The sequence below is a fragment of the Palaemon carinicauda genome, unplaced genomic scaffold (genome assembly GCF_036898095.1).
Source record: "Palaemon carinicauda isolate YSFRI2023 unplaced genomic scaffold, ASM3689809v2 scaffold39, whole genome shotgun sequence".
In the NCBI taxonomy this organism is placed as follows: Eukaryota; Metazoa; Arthropoda; class Malacostraca; order Decapoda; family Palaemonidae; genus Palaemon; species Palaemon carinicauda.
Genome location: NW_027171566.1, coordinates 203,816 through 212,500, shown reverse-complemented (window position 1 = coordinate 212,500; position 8,685 = coordinate 203,816).

Genomic DNA, 8,685 nt, shown 5'->3' with positions numbered 1-8,685 from the left:
GGTGCTAGTATGTAATTACTGTTATTGGTACCTTTGCCTTCTGTGATGATACCACTGAAAAGGCCGAACAATCCCTCTTGAATTTCCCTGGGATCTTGCGTGCATATTCTGGACCTGGAAGTATAGTATAAATAAGGTCTTGGTATTTCTGCTTGCCTCGATGATGTCCTAAATTGACTTTAAACTCCTGATAGAAATGCACGAGGTCCCTGCATGTATGGTCTGGTCCTTATGTTGTGGTTGTGATGCAATCAAGACTCTGAATGGTTTTGCCTAATCACCAGTAGCCCTGTAAAAGCCTGGAGAATCCTACAAGATTTATCTAAGGTCCCAGCATGATTAGCATTGTTCTAGTACAGTCGGTGTCAAAATTGATTCAATAAATTGCAGAAATCATCGTACGTAGTTCGTTAAAAACTCTAATACGGGTACCAGTTAGTATTTTCTTTATTCCAATTAAGGCCTTCCCCTTTATTTGCTAATAGGTATAAGTGAATATCTGTAAAACCGCAAAACCATTTCACTTATGAATGGTCAATGATGGTTCAATAATTGTTTTTTAAAGGAAAAAATTTATTTCCTAGTAGAAACATATGTCGCTCTCAATATGTGATATTGAGTGTTCACCACTCAGTGTCAGAAGGAACCACCGAGTGCATGACCATTGGCCTAATGTGATTATGAAAACTATTATGATTATTTTTTCTAAAGCACAAAAGAATTTAGCATCTGATGAAAGGAAATATAAACACTCCAGTTGGTGTGAGAAAAAATTCTAAATTCAAGTTGTTTGCATGTTTGACTAAATTTTATAAAATCTAATGCTCGAACACTGTCCGGCGCCTGAACTCAACACACACTCAAACAAACGCACATACAAACACACATACTGTTATGCTGGAAAAGCAATTAGATCCTTTATTATTAACATGGTCTTGGAACCCTAGTGTAATTGAGTTCCCAGTACTTTTGCCAATTCATATGAGACCAGAAAAGATCTTGGTTAAACATTTTGGAAGAGTGAAAGGTTCTTTCATAGGTATCATGGTTATAAGTACTTCTATTTATTCAATGTTCCTAAAGCTTTTATATCTTCCAATATTGTGAAAAAGATATATTTTTTTGGTCGAAGGGAAAACACATTTTGCGTTAAATAATTTTTGGTCTCCAAGGACTTTTCTCTGAAAGAAATATTTTCTTCCCTGCTCTAGGACCAGTGTATCAACATGCAAATCATTGAGTCAGTGTGTACAAGGCATACATTTACCTTCAAGCAAATGGGGATTTTAGCTTTCTGAAACCGTTAAAATCATTGTAGAGAACCCTTAGTACGTGCAGGTGTGTGTTTAGTCAGATATCATAGCCTTTTTAAAAGTGTAAGTACAGAGATTTTAGCCTTCTGGAACATTTTGAACGTTATCAAGGTTGACTGAACCAAGAGCTGTCTGTAAATATCAACTAGAAGCATTGTAAACTTTGTAGATAATGTCTGAACAAAGATCTAGCTGGGAATTTAGATTCTCTGCTGTGAGTGTATTTGGTGCTTTATACTATGATTTTATTTTTCAGGAAGCATTATAAGCATTGTTAAGATTGTGTGAGTTAATAATTACCATGGATTTGAGCAATCTGGAAGAATTGGAAACGTTTTAATTTCTTTCAATGAGTACATATATTGTTATGGCCAGTGATTTTAACGTTCTGGAACGGTTATACACAATATAGAGGCTCTCAGGGGAATGCTCACCTAGCAATTTTAGCACTCTTGAATCGTTGTAAACCTTGTAAAGGCCGTGTGGTAAGGGCAAGTGGTGATGTTTACTGTTATTTTAGCTTTCTGGAAGAATTTTAAACCTTGTAGAGACAAGGCAGTAATTGCATGTGGTGGTATACACAACTAACTAGTCTAGCTTTTTGGTCTCCTGAAATTAAAGCTCACTTGACAGCCCTGGATGCTTATGTAGGTGTAGAACCAAATCATTAGGTAGCAGGAAGAGGAGCTTTTAGCACAGGTTGGAGAATTGGTAATATTACTCCATTATGTAAATGTATTTGTGGTAGCTCAAGTCAGACTGATTATTGACCATTTTCTAAAACTCCCATATCACCTAAATATTTTTAAAGTCTTTTGGCAAAACTTCTAAATAGTTGGGCAAAGGGCAATTATCTATTCACTAATTTGCATTTTGCCTTTCATAAAGGCCTTGTGGCATGCAGTGCCATTCTTACAATCTCGGACCATGTAAAGAAATACCTTGATTGTGGCCCAGAAGTTCTTATGATTGGCATTGATTTTAGTGCTGCCCTTTGCCGTGTTAATCATGAGGACATTGTTTTCTAACTCAAAGTGTTAGGAGTTGGCTAGTCTTTTCTTAGCATCATTATTTAATTTCTAAGAAATAATTGTGAAGAGTAGTTGATTGGCACCATTATGAATATGAGAATGTCATATCCGGTGCTCACCAGGACAGTCTTCCTAGCCAATTACTTTTCATTTTATATAGGCTACACATAAAATGTTGATTGGACTACAAAACTGGCTCGTTGCATATGCAGATGATGCTAATCTCTGCATCAATTCCATCTCTACTACTATACTACTACTACTACTACTACTACTACTACTACTACTACTACTACTACTACTACCCCTGATGATGATAATGATGATAATGCTGCTGATGATGATGATAATAAATGTTAGGGTTCTCGAAGGGGATACACATAAAGGCAACCCCCACACCCTTGATCACTCTTACAGACAATTGTCCCACAACAAACTTTCTCCTAAAGTTATCAGCAAAAAAGGACCTACAAAAAAATAATTACCCTTAAAACTATATTTCTTAATCCTAATTATTCATATTCAAATAGTAAAAAAAAACTTCAATCACAAAACTTTAATACTAAGCACAGACAAACAAATCACCTTAACCTAAATCTTCAAAACAAAATATACAATAGATACATATCTTTGCATGTGTGAGCACGGACACCGTCACCATTACTCAGAAAAAAACCCTGACAAATCCTGACACCGACAAATTTCACAGACAGTACCCAAAAATACTTAAAACTAAAATAATTCACTGTTTTCCAAAACAACTAATTAAATCTATATATATATATATACAAATTTACAGATATCCACACTCTACCCAACAAAGGGTCCAGTCTTCATACGGCAATTTGCCAAGTTCGGTGGCCAACAATACACACTCATGCTCCAATCAACTTAACTGAACAGTCACTTAGGTGGTGGTCATCATCATTGCATCATCATCATCATCATCACAAACATAAGGAATATTTTACGGGCCGGGTCATCAATGGTTGAAAATTTCCGATCAGCTGTCTGTTCCAAAAATCATTGTACAGTCCGGGTTTTCATCATCAAGCTATTCATGTACTTACAAAGCTGGCAAACAACACAGTCCAGGCAAAAAAAAAAAAAATCCAAAGGAGGAATTACAGCTGCTGAAATAAACATTTCCACGCTGGTAAAATAATAATAATAATAAAAATCCAGCATTCACACAACTGCCTCTTGCTGCAGTCAATTCAAGAAGGGCCTTCGCCCAAGACATCCTAACCTAACTAAAAACCAACAAAACAACCTCAGTTCTACCAACAGTCTTTCTCACAACAAACAATCATCACACTAACTACCCCTCTCTCTCTCTCTCTCTCTCTCTCTCTCTCTCTCTCTCTCTCTCTCTCTCTCTCTCTCTCTCTCTCTCTCTCTCTCTCTCTAAGAATTTGGCAAACAACAAAAAAATGAAACCAAAATAAAAAAAAAAATAATCATCCACAGAGGTAGAGTAAATGCAAGTGGAGATTTACTCAATGCAAGTGGTGATGCACTCAGTGATTTCAGCCTTTTAGAAGCGTATTAAGCCTTATAGATGCTGTATAGTAAGTGCACGTGGTGGTTTAGCCTTTGATTTTGGCTTTTCGGGAGTGTTTTAAACATTGTAGACGCAGTGCAGTAGGTTTCAGTGGTAGTGTACACAGTGATGTTATCCTTCTGGAAGTATTTCAAATATTACAGAGGCTGCCAGAGCAGTGACTATTACCTCCAGGAAGCGTTTTAAATGTTGCAGAGGATATGCAGTAAGTGGGAGGGATGGTGTAGCCAGTGATTTAAACATTCCTGAACCATGCTAGATGTTGTAGCCAGTGTGTCTTAAAGCAAGCATTGATGCTGACTATCTTGTTGTCTTAAATAAAAGAATGAACCCCTAAAAGGGCTCCATTTCTAGTCTATATATAGCCCAAATTTTTTGAAATTCCTATTCCTTTATCCCTTGATTAGATTTGATGAATTACCATTCATATTCAATACAGTATTTTATAAAAAGGTAAAGTGAGTTTCAGCAGTGCGCAAAGGTCTTCTGCTAGACTGATGCAACATAGGAAAGCATCCTGGCATTTGGGGAGAGATTCCAGGAGATAATTTCAACTCATTTTGTTACCTTCAAATAGCAGGGAAGATTTAATTTGATACCATGCCTCCAATATCAACAAAGTTCCACTGACTATATATTCAATAAAAAGTGGTGGTAGCTGGTGGTAGGCTCTATGACGTCATGGAACAGCAAAATACTGGTATGCTATCAACAACAGAGCCTACACAAGTTGATCAGGTGCGACTTTAAAATGACTTGAGATATACTAACATGTACACTCGCCTGCAAAGTGATCGCTAACTTGTTCAAATTTTTTTGCTCAGTCGGTTAACAACTATATTCTTTATTATAACGTAAGCATTTTACTTTTTCTCATAAGAATATTTTTAAAATTATATATGAAAGGATTTAATATCTTTTAACAAAAAAAATATATTTTCATAATTACATAATTAAAGAAAAAAGAGAAAAAGGTATGAAATATTATGAAAGCTTTTGTTCATTTAAGGATGTAAACAATTTAGTATCTATTATATATTGTAAGACACGATATTACTATTCTTATTGAATGATTTTATGTTCATTTATACTTATTATTATATTAAATAATTTTGATATATTTTTCATATAATTTAGTTAAAGCCTACTTTTTTACATGAGAGAATGAATTATTATTAGAGTTTTTACTTTGATCAATTCTGCAACTTTTACGTCATCTAGATTGATGTAAAACAGGTGAAAACCATTAATCCAGACAAATGATAGAAAGAAAAAAAAAGATATAGTATTCTTAAAATGTGTTAAAAAGGAAAAGTTTAAACTATTCTAATTATTTTCTGTTATATCTTCATAGCCTTCTGAAGGTCTCCTAACACAGTCACATGGAGTCTCCCTCTTTCTCTAAGAAGATATTTATAAAAAAAGTACTTTATCTTAGAAGTAATCCAAAACTCTGAATACATTCAAAGTCTACAGTGATTTCTCACCTTACCAACATATCTAGATTTCTTTCGCATGTTTAGCATTCACCAAACAGTAAGAAGCTACAAGACAAAAACTCCTTATCAGTAGCTCTGCCTGAAAGAGTTCTTATCACGACGCTGGCCCTTATCACCACCACCCCCAACGCCTCACCCTCCTCAACAGTACATGTGACGATATACGCAGGGTTGAAGATAACAGATAGTGGCTAGACCAAAGCTCCCTCATCTCTTCAATAGGTAAATTCCCAATGACGAAAGGGCTAAAATTATTTTATCTTTCTTAAAAATCGTTTAGTCAAAGCATACTATTTATGAGAAGGGGGAAATTGAAAATTATAGGTACATGTAGCATTTATCACTGAGCCGAGTGATAAGGCGAGTGAATGCCTTATCACGCGGAAGAGATAAAGTCTGTTGCAGATAGGAGGTTGAACTGCTGACACTCATAGACCTGAACAGTATTGAAAGCTTATCTTTTGTAGTTATATGGAATCAACTCTCTCTGCACATCAGAACCTTAGTGTAATGACATTTATAGTGAAAGTGATAAACAAGTAGTCAACAAGTGCATCCTAAAAAGTGAGAAAAAAAATAAAATAGTGTAGCTGAAAGATAACGCTTGAGTATCAATCGGGAATTAAGAGGTAAGTAAAATAAACAGACAAATGTTATGTGAACTATATGACTGTGATAGCTGGCCACAGTATTTGAAGTTTATCTTTGATAGATATATCATCAATAGAAATATAAACTTGAATTTTTGTGAATTTTGTTCATATTTTAGAAGAAATAGTTATTGAATTTATGTAAATCTTCTTTATACATGAATACAATTCTATTTTGCTAGAGAATTGCATCAGATTATAAGTTATTCAAGAACAGAGGGTCTTCATCATCCTTATCTTTGCATTAACACTGTATCCTGAAGTGATGATTAAGGGTGTGTCTGATATTATCACAATTTGCTAGGTAGTGGATAATAGGTTTCAATATATATATATATATATATATATATATATATATATATATATATATATATATATATATATATATATATATATATATATATATATATACATAGAAATATATAAATTAATAACTTTTCTTGGATATTTTTCTAGTTGATATATATTTATGAACTATTTATGTCCTTTCTTGAATTTATGTTTGGTTTTTCTTGATATACAGTATATCAGTTTCACATTAATGTACTATTTTTATTGTTATATAGCCATTTATGGCCTACTTGAAATGTAACATTTTTGTATATATCTTATACCTTTTCTGATATATTTTATAAAGAAAGTCTGGTATGTGTTAGGCGTTAGGCATGTCATCTCTTAGATTATATCCAGCTATTTCTCTTCATTGTATTGATGAAACTTCATTATTTCAATCTGATATTTCTCATTGATAATATGAACATCATGGCATATCAATCACTTGACCATTATATTGATGACTTTAAAGAATTAAGGATGGTGTGTTTGGAGGAGCCTATAGGTCTATTTGCTGAGTCATCAGCAGCCATTTTCTGGCACTCCTTGTTCCTAGCTTGGGTGGAGAGGGGGCTTTGAAAGTAAAAAATTGCTTTCCTTAGTAACACTGTTTACTTTTTCTGAAATCAATGCACAACCTATCTGATTCATGTTTCTTTTTCACCAGAACAACCGGAGAACACCATTCACTCTCCCTAAGATCTATCAAATCATTATATATCATATACTTAATTTCCTTTCGAACATAATTATCTTCTCTGCAATCAAACGATACAGACTTTGTCAAATAAGTTTAATGCTCTGTAACGCAATATCTTGTTCAGAAACATTTGTTGAACTTAATTTATCACTAACAATTTCTGGATAAATTAGAAAAACATTATATAGTTCAATGCGTTTTTCTTCTAAGCTAGAGTTAAATGACTTGAAAATCTTCAGCACATCAGAGTTTTCTTCAAAACAAATTTCTCGTTGCGACACAATTATTACTGCTAGTGGGCGTTCGTTGTATTTCTTTAGCAAGTTAATGTGCAGACACATACCTCTACGTCTACCCATATCAGTTAAGTAATTCAAATTGCCGCCCCCCCCTTTTTTTTTTTTAAATACGAAAAGGAACTTCAAGTTTATAAGATAATAAGGGACCTTCTTTCTAAGTTAATCTTCTATAAAGAAATATCTCTCCTATGCCTTAAGATTATATCTCCTTTTATTATTATTATTATTATTATTTGCTAAGCTACAACCCTAGCTGGAAAAGCAAAATGCTATAAGCCCAGGGGCCCCAACAGGGAAAATAGCCCAGTAAGGAAGGGAAAAAAGGAAAAATAAAATATTTTAAGAAGAGTAACATTAAAATAAATATTTCCTATATAAACTATGAAAACTTTAACAAAACAAGAGGAAGAGAAATTAAATAGAATAGTGTGCCTGATTGTACCCTCAAGCAAGAGAACTCTAACCCAAGACAGTGGAAGACCATGGTACAGAGGCTATGGCACTACCCAAGACTAGAGAACAATGGTTTGATTTTGGAGTGTCCTTCTCCTAGAAGAGCTGCTTACCATAGCTAAAGAGTCTCTTCTACCCTTACTAAGAGGAAAGTAGCCACAGAACAAATACAGTGCAGTAGTTAACCCCTTGAGCGAAGAAGAATTGTTTAGTAACCTCAGTGTTGTCAGGTGTGTGAGGACAGAGGAGAATCTGTTAAGAATAGGCCAGACTATTCGGCGTATGTGTAGGCAAAGAGAAAGAACCGTAACCAAAGAGAAGGATCCAACGTAGTACTGTCTGGCCAGTCAAAGGACCCCATAACTCTCTGGCAGTAGTGTTTCAACGGGCGGCTGGTGCCTTGGCCAACCTACTACCTTTGCTGTTGCTCTCTTTTTCTATTGCTAATTTCCAAGCTTTCCTTAAATTTTTATTGTGATTCTCTAAATTCTGAATGTTAGTGCCTAAACCATTGCAGGAACTATTACTTAAATCTACTAGAGCGACTATGTCTACGTCACTACTTCCGACAGCTACCTCATCAACTTGTATACACTCTCAACACCGATGGAGTTGGTTATCTCAGTCCCACACTTGCTAAGATCAACCTTACCCCCGCCATCACACATGTTCGAATACTCTAGCAAACTATGACCATAGTATATATCTGTATTTAACCTAACCTAGTTTCTACTTTTGCAGACACTCAAACCTCACTCAAAATAGGATTCAACCATTTGGATGTAGTTAAATCATTACCGAAAATAGTGTCAATGCCGTCAATGGGCGAAAAGTCTAGAACTA